This window comes from Scyliorhinus canicula, chromosome 15 (assembly GCF_902713615.1).
Source record: "Scyliorhinus canicula chromosome 15, sScyCan1.1, whole genome shotgun sequence".
Lineage (NCBI taxonomy): Eukaryota > Metazoa > Chordata > Chondrichthyes > Carcharhiniformes > Scyliorhinidae > Scyliorhinus > Scyliorhinus canicula.
The window spans coordinates 12,067,454-12,091,392 of NC_052160.1; positions in this window are offsets into that span (position 1 = coordinate 12,067,454).

Here is a 23,939-nt window from a genome sequence, read left to right on the forward strand (position 1 = left end):
CCTCACTCAGGAGGCAGTTCTGCCTCACGGAGCAGTTGGTCAATATGATTGGCTGGCAGACCTCCACGTTCAAGAGTGGCAGTGAGGGCGGTGGCCACTGCTGGGGCAAGTGGCAGCCCCCAGGTTCGAAGTTCCTGAACTGAGGTATACGTGAGGGTATTACGGCGGGGATGGGAGGGGATGGCTGATGGGGTGGTGGGGGCGAGCATCCTGGTGGCAAGGCCCGGAATGTAGGGGGATCTGCTGGGGGGAAGGCAGACATTGGTAGGGGTTGCAATGGAATCGCCTGATATCAAAAGGGGACAGGTAATGGAGGCTTCCCCCACTTTTCCCACTAAAGGCCTAAACGGAGAGATCTGCTGGACTTCACATCCCCCCTGCCCCACCAACCCCCATCGCCCATCCCTAAACTCCTCCAACCAACTGAAAAATGGTGGGAAGAATCCAAATAATTGGCCATTCATGGGCCTCAATTAGATTGAAGTCGGACTGGGCGGAGATGGTGGGAAGGTGACCCAGGGAATTTTATGGATCCTCCCCCTCTCCCACCACCTTAACTCCCTCCTCCTCCCCACACCCCACACCACCTGCAAACCCCAGCCTGGGGACCATAAAGCTCTGCCCAACAATTCTGGCATTGACCTTTCATCACAACCATACTCTTGATCCCACCTGAATAACCAAGTAAATGTGATTTTCTCGGCAAGGATTTTGCTTAAACATTCCTACCCCTAATTGGGTGTTATGAGCCATGGTTTAGAGAACCCCAAAGTGTATCATGGAGTTCACCTGCAACTTTTACTCGATTGTGGTATGGGGAGCACACGGCCCACTCTACAGAAATGGAAAAGTATTTTTTAAAGCAAAACAATGTTTATACTATGAACTCAAGTTAACCTTTTTAAAACATAAGTGACCATCTGAGCAACCATTAATTCAAATACAACTCCCAAAGAATACAACACTAAGTAATCCTTTAAGCTTTCCTTGTAACATCCATAAGACTTAAAACACCTTTTACCAGAAACACATCAGGTTAAAGTCACTACTGTTATTAGTTTTAAATCAACAGGATCGATTTACAGTCTTTAGATTACAGAGAGAGACTCTAATACACCTTCTGGCTGTGACTACAGCTATCCAGCTCTGAAAACGAAACAAAAACACACCCTACAGCAAACAGCCTAAAACAAAAGTAAAAAGATGACAGACAGCCCAGCTCCATCCACTCTCTGACATCACTGCAGTAATAAACACCCATTTCTTAAAGGTACTCTCACTACAGATACTTATATGCACACCCATTTATAAACACCCATTTCTTAAAGGTACTCTCACATGACATGCGGCATTAATGTCTCCAACCTCTATTTAGTTCTAATTTGCGGATTCATCGAAACACTCGCACAGGTAGTGTAGAAGGTAATTGCTTCATCTTAAAAACGCATTTGATGTAACAGAAATCTCTAAACTTTATTAATTACTTTCATTTGTTTTCCTAAACAGAGGAAAGAAATTTGATCTGCTCGGCAGTAATCAATAGAAATATGTTACGTAATTATTCAATGCCGATTTGCTTCACGTGATGTTGTGCCACACAGTGAATCTTTAATATTGGACACAAAACAGAGAGCGTACTCCAGAGGTGAGATTGACCTTAACCTTGTGAGTTGAATATATTCTCTTCTCTCCAATCGTGATAATATTCCACTTCCACCATCAGAAAGCAACTTATGCTTCAAATGAGGTTTGCATTATCTAACGTCTGCTCGTAATGATAACCATTACGATCACCGAGAGTGTATCAGTTGGCCATTCATGTTGTTGAACAAAAGGAGCTTCAATGGAGAGGCGTCACTTGTCGGGGGGATGAAGAATTGCACTCACCAATCCATTTGGGCTCCCCACGGACTATTCTCCACTGAATTATGGGGTTGTGATGGCTATTGAGCTGCACAATGGTATCTAAAAGGGCCAGAGATCTTTCCAATACATCTTCAGACTGTAAGATGCTGTGCTAATGCTTCAAATAATTGTCATTTCAGTGTTTTTTTTGTATGCATTCAATAACTTCCTGATTGAATTCCATTCTATTCGTCATCGAAACCACATTATGAGCTAGTCTGAATACCTCGATATAATTCTGAGAAAGCTTTGAAGGTGCTTATCAAGAACTCCAACATGATCGGGACACATTTTTAGCGAAAAATAACAATGCTGTTAACAGTGCTCCCTGTTATAATGGGGTGAATTAGACAGGACATTCTGGCATAAATGCACCTATAGTTGAACGGGTAAATCCAAAAATTGCTGTCAAAGGTATCCTGCTGCTCCCTGGGCTGTGCTTTGCAGTCCTTGTGAATAGATAGGGCAGCATGGTAGCACAGTGGTTGGCACTTTGCTTCACAGCTCCACGGTCCCAGGTTCGATTCCCGGCTTGAGTCACTGTCTGTGCAGAGTCTGCACATACTCCCCGTGTCTGTGTGGATTTCCTTTGGGTGCTCTGGTTTCCTCCCACAGTCCTAAGAGGGCCAGAATGCAAGACCAGGGATGTACTTCTGAAGCTGTATAAGGCTCTGGTCAGACCCCATTTGGAGTATTGTGAGCAGTTTTGGACCCTGTATCTGAGGAAGGATGTGCTGGCCTTGGAAATGGTCCAGAGAAGGTTCACAGGAATGATCCCTGGAATGAAGAACTTGTCATATGAGGAACGGTCGAGGACTCTGGGTCTGTACTCGTTGGAATTTAGAAGGATGAGGCGGGATCTAATTGAAACTTACAGATACTGCGAGTCCTGGATAGAGTGGACGTAGAGAGGATGTTTCCACTTGTAGGAAAAACTAGAACCAGAGGACACCAACTCAGACTAAAGGGACGATCCTTTAAAACTGAGATGAGGAGGAATTTCTTCAGCCAGAGGGTGGTGAAACTGTGGAACTCTTTGCCGCAGAAGGCTGTGGAGGCCAAATTACTAAGTGTCTTTAAGACAGAGATAGATAGGTTCTTGATTAATAAGGAGATCAGGGGTTATGGAGAGAAGGCAGGAGAATGGTGATGAGAAAATATCAGCCTCGATGGGCCGAGTGGCCTAATTCTGCTCCTATGTTTTATAGTCTTATGGTCTTATGGATTAGGTGGATTGGTCATGCTAAAGTGCCCTTTGACCAAAAAGGTTAGGTGGGCTTACTGGGTTATGGGGACAGGATGGAGGTGTGGGCTCTTTCGAAGGGCCAGTGCAAACTCAATGGGCCAAATGGCCTCCTTCTGCACTGTAAATTCTATGTTTCTATGTGACACTGAAATGGCTGCAACAATATGAAATTGGGCTATTTGCCCTCTTGTTCTGCAGCAAAGGTGAATGAATACTTTAGTGTTGGTGCATTCCAACAGCAAGTGAATCAACTTTGTGTTCAGTGGTAATACTGCTAAACAACCTCATTTGCCCTGAACATTTAATTTTAAACTAATTTCTCAGAAAAGAAATTAGTGTAGGAAATTATTAAGAGAATAACATTTATAACGTTTACTTTTACGCTTGACGTTTTTACCCCACACTCTCAATTTCCAATCTTTATTCTCCTTTCTGCACATTATACAAATCTAATTTATATTTCCTGCTTTATATTTCCAGGTTAAAACTTTGCACAGCTCAGTGAGGATTCTGCATTCTGATTGATTAATGAGACTCACTGTTTATTGTCCTGCTCAGCAATGCCATACATCTCCCTATCGAGAGTTCCTTGTAGAAACAAGACAGCGAGACCCAAATCTTTGCTCCTACGCTGGGTGCACAGGAGTTGGGAAATATCCTGACCTCTGTGAAGCTGCCTTGGAAAAACCTGCTCTACCCCCAGATCTTTGCTCTGGGCAGTGAGCGCATGCTAGAGTCTGGCTTGCTGCCCGTGGAAACAGGCCCGGTGCCAAGGCGGGCTGGCTAAAAAGCCTTCCTCAATCCTCTGGGACTATCCCCCGCTTGTAATAAAAACAGTAAGGTCCTAGAGATCTCACCTCTCACACCCCCTTACCACCAACACACTCCACATGCCCCATTCATGCCAACAGAAGCCTCCTCTCATGCCCCCAATGACCCCCATAGTCGCTCATGCCCTGTATGTCCTTCTACTCACCCCCCCCCCTCCCCCCAACACCGCTTGGAGTCTCTATGCCAACTTAGTGCAATCTCAAGGCAACCTTGAAAGGATCTGGAGTTTACCAAAATGTTTTTGTAGCTACTTCTATTTTATTTATTTAACCTTTCTTTCGCCAGGTAAGTCAATTGAGAACCAATTCCTACAATGACCAGGCCAAGAGGCTAAAGCTGCAGCAACAGAAATCACACAGCAATACAATTCATCTACACACCAGAATTGACAGCTTAGCAAGTCCATGAATCAGTCAACAGAGCCTTAGCCCTTCCGTAGAAGGCTACACTGGAATAAAACTGGTTAGCTTCAGCATTAGCTACACCTCGCTCCACTCATCGGCAGGCACAAACTGAAATGGATTACGACCGAGGGCTATGCTAACTCTTGGAGTGAGCAATTTCACCAAGTCGCATTACCCCCGATTATAAGAAGAGACAGTAAAATGTAACAAACTTTTCAAATAGGCCGGTATTTTCCCTGGCACGATTTGATAAATTGACAAAAACCAGTGGATTCGGTGCCTTGCGTGCAATGAGGGCCAGGTAACCAGGGAGTACAGGTCACAGTGATGGGCGGGAAACGGGGCAGCAGTTACCAATTTAATGGCAGAGTGGAAGAGGACTTGTAATTCATCAAGAGAGGCCTGGGCGGCCTTTTTATAAATGAGGCCATCGGAATCAAAAACAGGCTGGAGTGACCTCGAGACAATGGTGTGTGTCTGATAGAGTGAGGAAAGCAAGATTTATTATGATGCAGAAAACCCAAGTCTGGACTTAACAGCAGTGGGTAAAATGCCAGTAAAAACCAAGGCATGATCCAACCAGATTCCAAGATATTTGTAAATGGAAACTTGTTCAAGTTCAGAGTTATCAAGTGTTAAAATATTGCGATCACAGGTAGACTAAGACCTTCAAACAGCAGAAACCTGGTTTTAGTCAGCAGATGATTAAGACCAAAAAATGCCCCTGTACATTTGCAGATTGAGGAAACAGAGCAGAGGAAATGGGTGGACCTGCAGAATATAAGATTGTATCATATCCATACATTGAAAAGGATTAGAAAGACAGCTCATTAGCCATGCAAGACGATCATTATTAAAACCGATGTCACTCAATCTTTTCATAAGTGTACAATGATCAACAGTGTCAAATGCCTTTGATAAATCAATAAGAATATCAACACAGGTCTTTTTCTTATCTTGGTTATAATATCGTTGAAAACTTTCAATGCAGCTGTCTAAAGTGGAAACCAGGCTGCATATCTGACAATGTTGTTAGTGGCTAATAAAAAACAAGCTAGCTGACAATCCTTTCCACAACTTTAGAATGGTAGGTTAAAGTGGAAATTGGTCGGTGGCAGTTTTAATCCTTTAAAAAAGGATCGGACAGCAGCAGCTTCAATGCTAAAGGGATTTCTCTGTTTGAATAGAAGTGTTAAATAGACGACATAGTGGGGCAGAAATTACATAAGCTGCAGTTCTGACAAAAAAAAAGGTTCAGATCATCAGTATCAGCTGCCTTTCAGTGTCCAGGTTAAGTAGTTCTTCTAACACCTCTGATATTGTCACAGGCATTAAAGAAAAACTGTAAGGGCAAGGGGCAAAGTTGATACTGATGAGCATTGGAGGAACCTCAATAGTTCTATTATTATCCATAGCCATGTTGAATGCCTGTTCTGCTTTCACCAAATGAGAATTGAACCATGCACATTGTATCCATAACTATAATGCTGTTAAAAGTTGTAGAATCCTTACAGTGCAGAAGGAGGCCATTCAGCCCATCTGGTCTGCACCGGCTCTCTGAAAGAGCACCCGACCTAGGCCCACTCCCCGCCTTATCCCCATAACCCCACCTAACCTTTGGACAGTAAGGGGCAATTTAGCATCGCCAATCCACCTAACCTGCACATCTTTGGACTAACCATTGTGCCACCATGCCGCTACTTATTGAGTGGGTAACTGAGAAGAGGAGGATTGATTCTCAAAACATTTCACGGTTTGCCAGGTATTTTGGATTATATCCCACAGTAGTAAATTAGTATTTATAATAATCTGCCTTTGCCTTTGTTACAAGAGAGCAGCCTATTTGACAGTACATTCTTTTCCCTTATACCTTCTGTGGCAACTCACCCAGTATCTAGCCTGAGCAGAGCTCAGGAGCCACCCTGAGATAAAATAAGTGAAGCTTTAAGTATCTATTACAGAATTCATTATATATTTTTTAAAAGCCTTATTGATAAAAGTTAATTTGATACATTTAAATCCCTTCAAGTACTGAATCCCTTAAAACAAACATATGTATTCATGACCCCACAACAAATACAACTATTCCCCTTTTTAACCACTGGGAAGATTCGTCTTATCTCTTGCGCATAGATAAGTCAGTCCGGTTGAATGAATGTAAAGCAAAGTTTATTTCTAAAGAACACATTTTGGTACATTCACATGAAATTAACTGGAAAATTATTTTTCCCTTGTCTCTCAAAATATCCTTGAGGCACCAACAAGTGAAAGCAAAAACTTCAAGACAAAAGTGAGTTCAGATTTACAAAATTAAAAGTCATTTCAACAACGAACTTTAAAAGTAATGTTTATTCTCTGATGGCTATACTTTATCTGCTAATCAGTTAGATGGATTACGTTCTTAAGGGAATCCTTATCTGGGTTTAGCCCCTTTCTTAGTTTAATTGATTCTAATTCTCAGCTGAGACCCCCTTGATTCATTCAGGAAAGTGTCAGTCACTTAACAGGTGATTTGTTAATTAGACATTAATCAATTACTCCAAATTAATGAACTGTCCCATGACTTTTGTCCCACGTTCAAACTCCCTACGGCACGTCTAGTCTCAGTTACGATATTGTTTCAAACTTGTCGAATGTGCCTTTCATATCATATCATATCAGAACTTGTAATACATTATTCGTAACATTTGAGACAGCCATGGACAGTATTCAAACAATTATAACCTACTCATATTTCTACAAATTCAGTCATTTTCAAGAATAAATTGAGATAATATTTTAAAGTACCCCCTCAAAAATTGTTGAATCCAACAGACCTCTAAATTAAACTGAGAACTACAAATGCCCCAACTGTGATAATAATAGGCGGTGGAATAGGCAGTCAAACAGTACTAATACTATAATGATGACTCTCATGCTTAAGTTAATAAACCACCGTTAAAATTGCATTACAATTTTTTTCAATTCCACTTCAAAATAGGCCATTTATTTTCAAAATTTAGAGGGCAAATAAATTAAATAACGTGATAGTTTGACATTTCCAGACACCTTATTCACCTTTTATGCACATTCACACACTCTGGTAACAATCATAAATCTCACACACAGTGGGAAACCAACTTTTGCACCAGAGAAAACAGGGTCTGTTTGAACTTAGATCTGAGTTCAAATTGCTATGCTGGGTTTAGGTTTCCCATATGTGTAAATCACATCCCATCCCTTCCTAGCCTCCGGCCACTGTGGTGATTTTTGTGAGGGAATTCCAGGATAGAAGACATGGTGATCACAAAGCCCTTTTGAACTCATTTTATTAACACTACTAAATTTGAGTTTGACGCTTATTCTAAATAGCAAACGTACATGTAATAATTAAACTACACTCACTAACACAATATCTATCAACTAACTATAACTATTATATCTTATCTAGCTCTGCAATACACTATGAATCTTGTCTTCTTCAGCTCCAATCTAATCTCCTCCCCAAGCCCAAGAGCCAGTAAAATTTATAGTACAGTCTCTTAGCTCCCTCTAGTGGTTAGGCTTAACAGAACATTAACTCTTCACCTGCTGTACATTTGTATAATGCCACAGCCCCCAGCAAAGACCACATCTGTCAGAAATGGTGGTGAGTATCTAGATTTGGGTTCCGGCACCACTGTGACCAAGGCTCTAAAATCTGAGCCCGGATTAGGACAAATTGCTGCTTTAAAGCCCACGAGGACTGAGAGAAGATCTCTCCATGATGAGCAGTGACCGCAGAATTTGAGCCAATGAGATTTTTGTTATGTCACACATTAGCTGGAAAAAATGCAGGTAGTTTAACCAGCACCATTTTAATTTGCAGCATAAAATAGAACTTTATCATTGTAGCTACTAAAACCATTTGCAAAACTTAGATCTTTTCCAAGTTTTATTATTACCTCATCAACATTCATGCATTTATTATTCCCTTAAATCTGTTAAAATAAATGAGCCGCAGGAGGCACAGGAGGCTTTTACTGTGTCTTGATTGAGTGTCATGGTTGTTCATCTCCACTGTTGCTGAATTGGGATTTGGTAAGTGGCAATTGGATAAGCTGCAGGTTTTGTATAAATAGTAAGATAACAATGGTCTCTTCCCTCTCCACAAATCTTTGATTATTATTAAGCTCTGTTTCAAATTGACTCCCAGAAGTCATTAATGAAGAATATTTGACAAAAGCTTTGTGCCAAAGGCTGTTTTAGCTACATGTGCTAGGGCTTCAAAGGAAGAAAAAGTGCTTCATCAATGACCTTCCTTCCACCATAGTGTCAGAAGTTCGCTGATGATTGCACAATGTTCAGCACCATTCGTGACTCCTCATACCGAAGCAGTTCATGTCCAAATTCAGCAAGTCCAGGTAATATTCAGGCTTAATAATAATAATAACCTTTATTGTCACAGGTAGGCTTACTGTAATGAAGTTACTGTGAAAAGCCCCTAGTCGCCACATTCCGGCGCCTGTTCGGGTACACAAAGGGAGAATTCAGAATGTCCAAATTACCTAACAGCACGTGTTTCGGGACTTGTGGGAGGAAACTGGAGCCCCCGGAGGAAACCCACGCAGACACAGGGAGAACATGCAAACTCCACACAGACAGTGATCCAAGCCGGGATTCTAACCTGCGACCCTGGTGCTGTAAAGTAACAGTGCTACCCACTATGCTATCGTGCCACCCATGTTGGGTTGATAAATGGTTGGTGATAAGTGGTAAGTAAGATTCATGCCACAAGTGTCAGGCAATATCTATCTCCAACAAGCGGGAATCCAATCAACTCCCCATGACATTTAATGTCATTACAGTTGGTGGATTTCCCACTACCAACTTCCTGGGGATTGCCATTGACCAGAAACCGAACTCACCTGCCATATAAATACTGTAGCCAAAAGAGGAGGTCAGAGGCTGGGAGTTCTGTGGAGAGTAACTCAACTCCTCACTCCTCAAAGTCTGTCCATCATCTGCAAGGCACAAGTCAGGACTGTGATGGAATACTCTCCACTTGCCAGGCTGAGTACAGCTCCAATAACACTCAAGAAGCTCAACACCATCCAGGACAAAGCAGCCCGCTTGTCATCCCATCCAATACTTTCAACATCCACTCCCTCCACCAGTGATGCACAGTGGCAGCCGTGTGCACCATCTACAAGATGCCCTGCAGAACTCACCAAGGTTCTTTCGACAGCACCTTCCAAACTCATGAACACTACCATCTAGAAGGACAAGGGCAGCAGATATATGGGAACCCCACCAGAAAGTTCCCCTCCAAGTTACTCACCAGCCGGACCTGGAAATGTATCACCATTTCCTCGCTGTTACTGGATCAAAATTCTGGAACTTCTTCCCTAACAAGACGGTGGGCACGTCTAACCTCATGTACTGCAGTGATTCAAGAAGATAGCTGACCACCAGTTCCTCAAGGGCAATTAAGGATCACAGAATCACAGATAAATATAGTGCAGAAGAGAACCTTCGGCTCATTGGCACTGACACATGACAAACACCTGACCTACCTACCAAAGCCCATTTGCCAAGACGTGGCCCATAGCCTTGAATGCCAAGTGCCCATCCAGGTACTTTGTAAAGGGTATGAGACAGCCCGCCTCTCCCACCCTCCCAGGCAGTGCATTCCAGACCCTCACCATCCTCTGGGTAAAAATAATTTTCCTCAAATCCCCCCGAAACCTCCTGCCTCTCACCTTGAACTTGTGTTCCCTCGTGACTGACCCTTCAGTTAAGGGGAATAGCCGCTCCCTATCCATTCTGTCCATGCCTCTCACCTTGATTAGGTCGCCCCTCTGACTCCCCTGCCTTAGCAAAACCAATCCCAGCCTATCCAAGCGCTGTTTATAACTTAAATGTTCCATCCCAGGCAACATCCTGGTGAATAGCCTCTGCACCCCCTCCAGTGTGATCTCATTCTTCCTATAATGTGGCGACCAGAATTATACACAGTACTCCAGCTGTGGCCTCACCGCAGTTCTATACAACTCTAACCTGACCTCCCTGCTTTTGCAATCTATGTCCCGATTGATAAAGGCAAGTGTCCCATATGCCTTTATCGCCACCCTATTAACCTATCCTTCTGCCTTCAGCGATCTATGGACAAACACGCCAAGGTCCCTTTTTTCCTTCCACAAGGAAGCTCACACTCGATAACGTTGGCTACAACATCAACACACACAAAAAGGAAGGATACATATTAAGGTATTTCTGCTCTTCACAGGTATGGGAGTAATTTTGACATTGAAAATGACAAAGGGAGAGATCGATAAGAGGCAATTAAAATAAAAAATTAGGGATGTGGGTGTTGCTGGCTCGGCCAGCATTTATTGCCCATCCCTAATTGGCCTTCATAAGGTGGTGGTGAGCTGCCTTCTTGAACCGTTGGAGTCCCTGGGGTGTAGGTACACCCACTGTGCTATTGGGGAAGGAACTTCAGGATTGCACAGCTTCCTTGTGGACGTTTGTTCTTAAAAAGTGCATCGTGCCCGGTGGCTTCTCAACTCCCCACTGTTGCACGACATACTGTTGTGAAGTGTGTGAGGAAATTGAATCTAAAAAAAGCACGTTTTGGCTACCTGACCCTACAATTGTGGCATTTTTAAAATGATTTGATTTCCATGGAGGTGCATAGATGGAGAAATTGGACTTTCTGCCATATCGAAAATGTTTTTCTCAATCGGTTTACAATTCACCTGCCCTTTTAGGCTCATATTTGTCCGTACAGCATCTGGTTTTATTCTGTGTACTAACTTTTAATAGGATGTGGTTGGATGCCATTCATTACTGAAGGAGTATTGATTTAAAGTTTTCATTTTAAACAGAATGTCATATCAGATTGGGTGACATTTCATGTCGCAATATCATCAGAACAAGAATGATGATATTTCTTTACAAATCTTTTTTTTAATTATAAATTTAGAGTACCCAATTACTTTTTTTCCAATTAAGGGGCAATTTAGTGTGGCCAAACCACCTGCACATCTTTGGGTTGTGGGGGTGAAACCCACGCAGACACGTGGAGAATGTGCAAACTCCACACAGGCAGTGACCCAGAGCCGGGATTGAACCTGGGACCTCGGTGCCGTGAGGCAGCAGTGCTAACCCACTGCGCCACCATGCTGCCCTTTCTTTACAAATCTGTTGTCCAACGTGTTTTACCCGCTGATTGTTCCCCTTGCCGTGAAATGATATTCTATTGGATGTTGTGCTCAGAAAGCATTGATTCAGCAGTAAAAGTGAAAAGGTTGTTTTCTAAGAGCTTTCTCTGTATAACAACATTTTGAGTATCCCTTAATTAGGGATGGGGAAGAAATGAATGGATTCTCTGGGGGGTGGATCGAGGCTGGGAAATGTGAGACATTCTTGTGCTTTCTCATACCAACCATTAGATTTCTGTGCCCTTTCAAAGCCTGCTATACTAATTCAGTCTGACAGGCCACAATGTTATGTGATCAAAAGAAAAGTCAGTAATAAGCAGGTTATTCTAATTGGCTATTTGAAGTGCCATATACATTGACATCTGCAATTTTGGTCAGTAAGTTTCTGAAGCAATAAACAAGTAAATATTTTTCATGTTGTTGAATTTTGCATAAATTTAGTATTGGAATCTGCTTGGCTGGCTGTGCATAGATGACAATGAAAGCTCTTGGCCTCTCATATGAAGTCTCCTTCCAGTTTATTTATATGTCTGTATGTTGTCAGCCTACAATTTTAGGTGCTAGTTTACAACAAATCATTTTTATTCTTTTATGGGATGTGGGCATCGCGGGCAAGGCCAGCATTTGTTGCCCATCCCTAGCTTCCCTTGAACTGAATGGTTTGCTAGGCCAATTATGAGAATGGACCTTTTTCTTGTGAATATTTTTCAGGAATATTCTGTCATTCAAAAAAGAAGGGTACGTTTGTGTTTGTGTGTGTATGGTTCCTGCAGAAATTCACTGAGAATCCTTAGACAGCACCATCCAAACTGATGACCTCTACCCCCTAGAAGGGCACGGGCAGCAGGTTCATGGGAACACCACCCTCTGGAATTTCCCCTCCAAGCCACTCACCATCCTGACTTGGAAATGTATCGCCATTCATTCACTGTCACTGGTTCAAAATCCTGGAACTCCCTCCTTAACAGCGCTGTGGGTGCACATACCCGATGTGGACATCAGCGATTCAATAAGGCAGCTTACCACCACCTTCTCAAGGGCAATTCGGGATAGATAATGAATGTCTGCCTTGCCAGAAAGACCCACATCCCTTGAATGAAGAAAACAAATTGTCTGAGGGATGAAAGAAGTGAAGGTGCTAATTGCGTGAATTTGTAATTCAACGGCCATCAAGTGGTTTTAGAAGTAAACAAGTAAATTTAGAAATCTGCTTTTGGAGTTACATTATTTTTAACTGTGTAACTGTAATCTTGTGTGCTTAAGTTTTCCTTCTTGTCAATAGATCTTTTACTTTTAATTTATCAAATCTTAAAAAATGTTATTGGGCTTCTAGCTGCTCAGATCAGTATGTTTTCTTCTGGTTTTGAGAATGTGGAAAAAAAAAGGCCGGGTAGTCAAGTTTCCCTCTGGGATTTCGTTTGCTCAGCAATTAACATCTGCTGTGGTCATAACACATTCCAGAGGCAACCATATTGCTATGGTTCTGGAATTACATCTAGACCAGACCAGGTAAGGATGACAAATTTCCTTCCCTAAAGGACATTAGCGAACTGGATGGATTTTTACAATGATTGATGATAGTTTCATAGTCACCATGACTGAGACTGTTTTTTCAATTCCAGATTTTATTAATTGCGTTTAAATCCCACCAGCTGACACAGAGCAAATTTAACACATGCCCCAGAGCAATGTGGGCCATTTGATCATTACTCCAGTGACATGACTGCCATGTCTCCAGCACGGCGGCACAGTGTTTAGCAACACAGTGCCAGGGACCAGAGTTCGATTCCACCCTTGGGTGACTTGTCTGTGTGGAATTTGCACTTTCTCCCTGTGTGTGACAAATTAAATTCTTTACCCGTCAGTCTCGCCTCAATAAAACTCGAGAGGGAGTTGTAGGTATAGTATTATTTATTTTTAAACGACTTACAAAGCGGACCCGCTCCACAGAGATTCTGAACACAGGCAGTCTTCTGAAGCCCCAAGAAACGAGTGAAGTTGGAGACAAAGAGAACTCTGCACATATCATTCAAATGGCATCAAGTTTCACATACAAGATTCCCATAGGTCATCCTATACACCTCCTGACCTGCCCATATATCCTGATTGGCTCACTTCGCATTCCTCAACCCTGGACCTCTTGTTACCCAACATCCTTTGCACCACCCTGCATGAGGCTCCCCCCCCCACCCCACCCCCCTCCTAGCCATGTTATGCTGAATCAATTTGTTCTTTGTCTGTGAGCTCACTATCATCAGACTAGCTCACATCTACATTATTCTAACTAATAATCCTAATTTATATCACATTCGTTTGTTCAATTCCTCATGTGTACAGATGTTTGCTCCGTGTGCGCCAGTTTCCTTCCACAATCCAAAGATGTGCAGGTTAGGTGGATTGGCCATGATCAATGAGCGGGTTTTGGGGATAGGACAGGGGAGTGGACCTGCTCTTTCGGAGGGTCGGTGCAGACTCAATGGGCTGAATAGCCTCTTTCTGCACTCTAGGAATTCTATGCTTCTTATGGATCTCCGCTAACCTGCCATGAGAAGTACAGCAGCAGTCATTTAAATTTCATTCAGCGGACATATGGAAACATTGGATTACTGGAGGGTTGAAAGTAAGGACAAAACATTTATTTGCCTGGTAATCGTGCATTTAATTTTGCATTTTCATGCCTCGGCAGAAGCTAAGCATTGTGTTCTCTGTTGGGCTGACTCTGGATCAATAAATAAAGCTGAAACCCAAATGGAAGTTTAACGATCATAGCACTTTTCACGACTTCATGACAACAGCTTTAAATCCGGTGAGTTACTTTTGAAGTGTAGTCACTATCGTTATGTCGACTGCTTGGCAGCCAATTTGAGCAAAGCAAGATCCCATAAACATGATGATAACCAGGTACTCTGTTTTTGTGATGTTGATTCAGGGCTAAATAATAGCCAGGAGAGCAGGTATGGCTCCCCTGTGCTTCTGGCATTTCCCCCAATAGGACAGACAGGGCCTTGTTTGAACGCCTTGATTTGATTTGATTTGCTTTATTATTGTCACATGTATTAATATACAGTGAAAAGTATTGTTTCTTGCATGCAGTACAAACAATGCATACCGTACACAGGGAACGAAGGAGAGACTGCAGAATATAATGTTACAGTTATAGCAAGGTGTAGAGAAAAGATCAACTTAATACGAGGTAGGTCCATGCAAAAGTCTGATGGGAGTAGGGAAGAAGCTGTTCTTGAGTCGGTTGGTACGTGACCTCAAACTTTGGTATCTTTTTCCTGACGGAAGAAGGTGGAAGAGAGTATGTCCGGGGTGCGTGGAGTCCTTAATTATGCTGGCTGCCATTCTGAGGCAGCGGGAATTATAGATAGAGTCAGTGGATGGGAGACTGGTTTACGTGATGGACTGGGCTACATTCACAATCTTTTGTAGTGTCCTACGGTCTTGGGCAGAGCAGGCTCCATACCAAGCTGTGATACAACCAGAAAGAATGCTTTCTATGGTGCATCTGCAGAAGTTGGTGAGAGTCGTAGGTGTCATGCTAAATTTCCTCAGTCTTCTGAGAAAGTAGAGTCGTTGGTGGACTTTCTTAATTATAGTGTCGCCATGGGGGGACCAGGACAGGTTGTTAGTGATCTGGATACCTTATCTGAAAAGCGACACCTCTGACCATACGGCACTCCCTCAGTGCTGTACTGGAGTGTCAGACTGGATTTCTTTATGCTCTAACGTGACTTGAACATTTTTAAGCTTGTGGTTTGAACAAGTTTGAATATTAGCTTTGGATGAAACAAAAAAAATCACAAGCCAAATGCAGGTTGTGAAGACCACTTAAATGGTTGATATATATTTCAGAAAAATGATTGGCTTCAAATGCATTTCAGAATGCTGGAGAACCCACCAAAACATGGAAAGAAATGAAGCTTTTTGTGGATAAAATGTCCCCAAAGCCCTCTTCGGAAATACCCAGAGAACAAAATCTCCAAATCCTTCTGACAAGGAGTGACGAAGACAAAAAATTAATTTGTAGATAGAGGAGTGAATGTAAGAACTCAGGAATGATTTAAGAATCGGGTAAGTGATTGAATATTATGAGGTGTACTCTGGGTTCTATCTGGACAAGTCAGCTAAGATGAATTGAATTGTTTCTTCTTTGAAGAATTTAAGCACAGGTAAAAATAACTTTGGAGAGGAGGCAGCCTTTGCCTCTTGAGCTGGTTTAACCGTTCAGATAGACCGTAGCAGATCCGTACCTCAACTTCGTTTCCTTTCTTGGTGGGTTTTGGAAGAGTTATGCGTCTGCCCTCACCAGGCAAAGTTTCCATTAATGCTCAATTGTATAATCTTGCTGATTGAAATTGCAGGGGTAGCTTGGGAACTGTCCGACACATGATTTCTTGACATGGGAAAGCAGAGATGTGGAAGGTCTCCCCTTGAACACCTCACCCTCTCTGGAAAATTGTAGCATCGAAACGATAGGAGGCGGAATGTTCATTGTGGAAACCCAGTCTGGTGGCGAGTGGGAAGCCCAGCATGGTTGGGTGCACACGCGCAAACTTGCGCTTTTCAACATATTAATTATATATCAGTGAGAACCATTCCTGTCCCCTCTGCCACCCTTGAACCTCCCCCCCCATTACACTTGACCCTATCACATTCCATCTCCACCTGCCTCACTCCCCTCAGCACTGACATCCATTACCTTCCTCATGGTCACCCTGCCCCCTCACATTACCGAGCCACCTATCTTGTCCCCTCTCTGTGACCTACCCAATGAGACCTCCGCCGACCTGACTCGCCCCCGTACCTGCCACATCCCACTCCCCCCCCCCGACTGTGAATGTTGCCAGTACTCTGAGTTCTCTTCCCACGACCCCACTGTTGGCACCATCGACCCTGCCCCACTAAGACACTCCACCGTGCCCCTCCTCCACATTTCCACACACTCTCACCACCACCATCTCCTTCAGATATTCTTACCACCCCTCCTCTTCCCCCCCGCCCCTCACTGCTCTGGGTACTGTCCCATCCTTTCCCTGTACACCTGACTCCCCCGTCGAGCCTTCTCTCCATACTCCCAGCCAAACCCCACACCCTCTTCGAGTCTTCAACTGCTTCCCTTGTCCAGTCTTGGGGCAGTGTTTTTTAACAATGCTCGACTGACGTTATGCGCAGGTCCCCAAGAAGGAGAAAGCAGCATCTGCTCACTTCAAAGTCATGGAAGAAGTGACACTCAGCAAGTGCACGCCATTTATATGCAGTCAGAAAACTGAACGTCTCAATCCTTGTTGGCGGGCAACGTATCTTGGAGGTGAACTTGATTCTTGGGTCATGTGAGTGTCCCTTTAAGAAATGTTTTTGTCTTATCACATAGCTTCAGTGATGTCATTGTGTGGGTGCAGCTGGGCTGTGGCTCTGTGAGTTTTTAGTTTCATTTTGGGTTGGGAGCTGGCTGTGGCTCTAAGTTTTACTTTCACTTTGACCTTGGACTGGTTTGTACTGCACAGATTGAAAATAAGTGTCTATCTTCATTTTAAAATCTGTATCCAGACTGCTTGACAACTTAAAATAAATAATTGTTTTCCAGAAGGTATTCAAACCTGCTGTTTTGTAAAGGAAACAAGAGTATCCATACCAAGTCTTAAAGACAGTAAGAGTGCCGTGTGCTGGGCCACACCTTTGGAAAGGGGGTTTCTGGGTCATATGATCTTGTTATTGAATTGGAACAGTTAAAGGGGGGAATTCATCAAGGGTTATAAATAGATCACTATAGCTGTGAGGGGTCTTCATGTTTGTAGTTGATAAAAATGCTTACTGTGTGTGTTTATAAAACTGTGAACTAAATTCGGAGAATAAAGTTTGTTTTTTGATTAAAAGCGCCTAAGACCTCTGTTGAATAACAACTGAAAGGCAGGCTCTTGTGCTCATCGTAACCAAAATCGATAAACAGGTGCAGGTCAGGTCAACTCCATGATATACTTTGGAGTTTTCTAAACCTTGGCCATAACACTTGTGAAATGGCCTGTTAATGAGCATGCATGATGTCATGATGTTGGTTTTTTAAAATTTAGAGTACCCAATTCAATTCTTTTCCAATTAAGGGACAATTTAGCGTGGCCAATCCACCTACCCTGCACATCTTTGGGTTGTGGGGGCAAAACCCACGGAAACACGGGGAGAATGTACATGCTCCACACGGACTGTGACCCAGAGCCGGGATCGAACCTGGGACCTCGGCGCCGTGAGGAAGCAATGCTAACCCACTGCGCCACCGTGCTGCCCTGTCAAGATATTAGTTGATTGAGGTTGTGGACCTCAGTATTAGATACTGTACCGTTCACTCTGTACTACTCATGGGCTCACCTGACCTGGGGGTTAAAGGTCTGATAGCACGTGTTAGAGACGGTTGGAGCAAGGCTTCAGATGCATTGATCATGTTATGAAAATACGCCATTAATAAAATTAGTTCATTAGCAATGATGTCGGCCATCTTCCGTCATAAAACAACATATGAGCTGCCCATACATGTAAGTGGAGTTCCCGACATTATGGAATGGAAGATGGAAATGGCCAGGATCAGTACGCTATGGAATATATAGGGAAGACCAGACCTGAGATGCTTATGAATGGAAGATTGACAGCAGGAAAATAACTGTGCAGCTGGCAGATAGGAGCGAGCAATTGTCATATCTTATGGGATATTTGGCCAGCCTGACAATTCCGACTGGGAGAAAAATGATCACTCCCGAAATGAGCTGTGAAATATATGTCACATGGCAGTGTTAATATTCTCACAGCAACTTCCCTCGGCTACGGAATGGAATTCATTTTGAGCAGTTTTATTGTGTGCTTAAAAAAAAATGCTTCTTCCTACTTCTGCTTTGATAGGTTACGTGCTCTTCTGCTATGGAGATACCAAATGTGCTCACCTGGAAATCATCGAATTTACTACAACTACAATACAGCCTTTAGAAAGCTGACCCCTGAAACACAGCTCGAGACCTCTGGCATGTATTGCATGAACTTCCAATAAGTTATACTGCAAGTATAACTACGATTCCATGACTTGTGTAACTTATGGTTAAAATTTAAGGATTTTCTTTGATGTTTGGCTGGGAAATTGTATTGTACAAATATCTATACTGTGTTGCTAAAATGATTGCTCAAACATTTAGAAGAATGTGCCGCTCCTCTCTCCCCTTCAACAGAAACCCTTTCTCGCACATTTTTCTCTGAATTCATGTTGCCGCTGTTCCTCACTCCTCTCGTATGAACGCAGGACATTCAGCCCCTCAAGTCTGTTTCCCCATCAGATAATGACTGACCTCTACTTCAACTCCATTTCCCTGCTTGAAAACCCTTGATCAACTTGCCCACCCATAATCTGCGCGTCCCAGTTTTGACAATTTCAATTAACCCAGCATTTTGGGGGAAGTAGTTCAAGATTTCCACCACCCTTTATGAGAAAAAATGCTTTGTGATTTCACTTCGGCTCCAATTTTAAGATTGTTCCCTTTGTGTTAGATTTGTTCACCGGAGGATTTTGCTCTTTAGTATCTACTTTATCCAGTTCCTCGAAGTATCTCATTTAGACCCTGCCTCAAATTTTTAAACTCACTGGAATCAGGGACGTGCTTAATGGAGGCAATGGGGGTCTTGTCCCCTCTTTTCCCAAAAGGCTTTCATGCCTTGTTTCACTCAGGCACTTGACAGGTCAGCAGTGGCCTTTACCCTGGGGTCAAGGATCGCAGGGCTGAAGTCCTGCCCACCGAGAATTGCTATCAAATCAGAGCGTAAATGGCTGTCGGGCTGCTGACCTTCTCATGGGTGGCATTTTGACTGACTGACTCAGTCGGGAGAGCAGGAAACATGCCGTTCTTGTAAAATCTAGCCCTGTACTCTAGTTGTGACTGAACCAGTGTTTGATGAAGATTCATCCCACAATAATGATTGCAAGTCATGGATATTCAACCTGTCCTCTTCATTTAACCTCATAATTCTCATGTTTGATTTTGATGAATTTGCCCTCTATATAAAGGAAATGTAAATGGGAGTGAAGTATACGGGTCTTTGGCTGCCAGTTTTACACCATTGATCATTGAAGAGAAATAAACCCTTTGATTCAAAATGTAAAGTAGAATAGTTGAATGGCTCTGACTGTAATTATCATCTACTCGAGGGTAATGAAATAATACTGAAAGCCATTTTCTGCTGCCATATAAACACAGTGCCATGTTTTTTCTCTCTAACTGCCAGCTGATCCATGACACTCTAAAGCATTTGTATCCAGTGTATAAGTAGCTGAATTTCAACAATGACCCAAGACCGCACCTGCTTTCGTTTGACTGCCCAATAATCGCTGAAGCCATGTTGGAGATACTCTACGATCGAATGTTACCGACATCGAGTGTGTCTCGGTATCTGCTAGCCTTGTGCTCTCAGTTCTCTGCATTTTCAACACGAGCTTGAGCTCGAAATATTCAACTAATCTTTTAGTCCTGTCGCTCTACATTCACCCAGCAAAGGCAGCTGAGTCAGCCGGCTCAGCCATGAATTATGGAATTTTGGATCATTGATTATTCTGTAGTATTCTCACATAACGTTTCAGAAGCAAAGTTTCTGAAAATGTTTTTAATTCATATGTCCTGTGGCTTATAATTTGCAAATGCGTGTGCAGTTCTATAACATGATGCAGAGTGGCTGTGATCTTAGGAGGCCAATTTTAACTGTGTGGTGCCCAGGACATTGTAAAACCCCCAGGCTTCATTGCCGTGTATCAGCCCCTATTCACGTCCAAGCCTGGCATCAATTATGTGCTGCCGATGGGTGAAAATGATTAAGTGGGAAATGCACAGTAACCAGCAGTGGCCATGGAGAATCGCATGGGTTTGAGTGGGGAAACCCTTCCCCACAGGCCTATCAGAAAAATAAAGGAAGAATTTGACCTCAGTTTTGAAGTGTTCTATGTAAGGGTTTGTGAGGTGCCTGATAAAGGAGGAGGCTTGTGTAGTTGAACATTATGTGTTTATTGGTAGCACATAATGATACTCCAGGGTATAGCCCTTATAGAATCCATAGAATCCCTACAGTCCGGAAGGAGGCCATTCAGCCCATTGAGTCTGCACTGACCCTCTGAAAGAGCACCCCACTTCCCCACAATCCTAACACCCACAACTTTAGACACTAAGGAGCAATTGCTTAGTGGCCAATCCACCTAATTTGCACCTTTGGACTGTGGGAGGAAACCGGTGGGAAAAAAATGACCTGCATGATCCTTGTAGTGTCTGAATGCCCTTCAACAGGATTTATTTAACTTTGCAAAGCTCAATTACTTCATTGTGAGTTTTCTTCTAATTCAATAGAATCTCCTCAACTTTTTTCTGCTGTTCTCTCATTCTGCTGTTTAAAGGATCTCCACTTCTTCATGTTGCTGAAGGGTAAAGTATTTTTTCCCATTTGATCTTGATGTACGATCAGCTGTTCTTTAATTGCTGTTCCTCTTATTCAGCCCTTGCCTTCACACTCTGCTCTGTGCAATGAAGCTAAACGCAACAACAGTGACAAAAGCAGCGATACGTTTTTTTAACTAACTAAGAAGGAATAAAATAAACTTTAACCAGCGTTAGGAGGACTTTCTCTTCTCAACTTTCTGGTTAAAGATGGGAAGATTAAATAACTGGAAATCAGATGATGGAAGTGCTACGAACTACTTCTGATGCTATCGCACAAATAATTAATTCTTAAAGCATCACGTAATGTTTTATTGTTGTGGGGAATAAGTTGCAGTGAATTTTCTCTTCAAAGTAGCATCTATTTAAACTAATGAAATATATATATATATTGAGTGTAATTAAAATACTACTGAATAGCAATATACTGAAAGTCAGAAGGCATCAAGCTTTCAAACAATAAACTAAGATTTTGAAATTGCCACTGATGGTGTATTACATAGGAACATAGGAATTAGGGACAGAAGTAGGCAATTCAGTCCTTCAAGCCTGCTCCGCCATTCAATCATCATGGCTGATCTCTTCCTGGTCTCAAATCCATCTCCCTACCTGTTCCCCATATCCCTTTAATCCGCTTTTTTAAAAAATCTGAAATATATCCATCTCTTTCTTGAATATATATATATTTTTTCAATTTAGTGTACCCAATTCTTTTTTACCAATTAAGGGGCAATTTTTAGTGTGGCCAATCCACCTACCCTGCACATCTTTGGGTTGTGGAATTGGTGTATTGGTGACTAATGGTTGTGAAACCTATGCAAACACTGGGAGACTGTGCAAACTCCACACGGAGAGCGACCCAGAGCCGGGATCGAACCTGGGAGGTCGGCGCCGTGAGGCAGCAATGCTAACCACTGCGCCGCCATGCTGCCCTTTTGAAAATATTTAATGATTCAGATTCCACTGCATTATGGGGCAGCGAGTTCCACAAATCCACCACCCTCTGCGAGAAGTAGTTCCTCCTCAACCCAGTTCTAAATCTACTGCCTCTCAACCTAATAGTAACCTCCCGTTCTAGATTTCTCCACAAAGGAGAACATTTGGTCTACGTTTACCTTATCAATCCCATTTAGTAATTTATACACCTTGATCAAATACTCTCTCATCCTTCTAAACTTCAATGAGTATAAGCCCAAACTGTTTAATCTCTCCTCATACGTCAACCCTTTCATCCCTGCAATCAATCTGGTGAACCTCCTCTGAACTGCCCCCAATGCCACCACATCCTTCCTCAAATCAGGAGTCCAAAACTGGACACAGTATATTTCCATGTCAATGTTAAACTCCTGCAACCTAAATTGAATATAATTTAAACTGTAATAACTCTTTAGAATAATAACTCTTCATCAGAGATGGTCGTGAGGGAGGAGCACGACAATTTCTGTCAAACGATGATGGGGTGACAGAGGTTGAAATTGTCATTTCCAGCAGAGAGAAGCTGGGGCATCTGCGGATAGTTATTGGCTGAAAGTCTCCGTTTGCTTTGGTTGAGTAATTGGGTAAAGTGGCTGCCTGGCATAACACAGGCCACAATGGTACCAATTTCCTTCCCCCGGCTACCTGATGGCTTTCAGGTTGTCCATTTTAGTCTTTGTTTCCTAGTCAAAACAAATGAGTGCAACAATGAACAATTTCTATCATTCTTCCATGGGATGTGGATATCGCTGGCAAAGACAGCATTCATTGTCCATCCCTAATTGCCCTTGAACTGAATGGCTGATGAGGCCATCTCAGTGGGCAGTTAAGAGTTAACCACGTTGTTTTGGTCTGGAATACACATGTAAGCCACATCAAGTAAAGGTGACAGATTTCCTTCCTTCAAGAATATTGGTGAATCAGATGGGGTCTTTCATGATGGTTTCATGGTCACAATTAATGAGGCTAGTTTTATATTCCAGATTTATTAACTTGTTAGGTTCCCGGGACCAGGCCCCAATTTATATTCGGAGACCGGACAATTTTCCAGTTTGTAAACTGTGAGGAAAGGATAATTCGCTCCAGCAGTGATTCCACTGGCAACGACAGATCTACTTCTAAAATTTCAATTCAGCAAGATCCACACACGCACAGATCGGCTGTCACTTATGAATACAATTAACAGTTGGTGGCTTGTAGATTTATTCGCCGTGTCCTTGGGAGAGAAGCTTTCAGAGGTCCATCTGAGAAACGCACTTCCTTTTGTCATGTGAGGTACCTTTAAGAAATGGGTGTTTTTATAGCATAACTGTAGTGGGTGTACCTTTAAGAAATGGGTGATTATTACTGCAGTGATGTCAGAGTATGGGTGGAGCTGGGCTGTCTGTCAGCTTTTTACTTTCACTTTAGGCTTTTTGCTGCAGGGTGGGTTTGGTTTCATTTTAGCTTTGGAGAAGCTGAAATCACAGCAGGGTGTGTATGAATCTCTGCAAGCTTACAAATATTCATTTGGGATTTTCAAAGTGGTAACTGCTGTCAATAGTGAATTTAAAGCTGATCTTTGAGTCAAAAGGGTCTTTTGTCTTCTGGATGTTGTTTGGGAAGTTATTAAAGATTACTTAGTGTTGTAGTCTTTGGGGGTTATATTTGAATTGATGGTTGCTAAGATGTTCACTGTATGTTTAAAAAGGTTAACTTGAGTTCATAGAATAAACATTGTTTTGCTTTAAAAAATGCTTTTCCATTTCTGCTGTACCACACCTGTAGAGTGGGCTGTGTGTTCCCCACACCACAATCTATTAAAAGTTGTAGGTCAGGTGAACTCCATGATAAACCCTGGCCCATAACACTTTCCTGAGAAACAAGAGCAGAACTCCAAAAATTAAATTAAAAACAGCACACAGAGACTGAAAATGAAATGAAAAGCAGACCCGGCCACTCC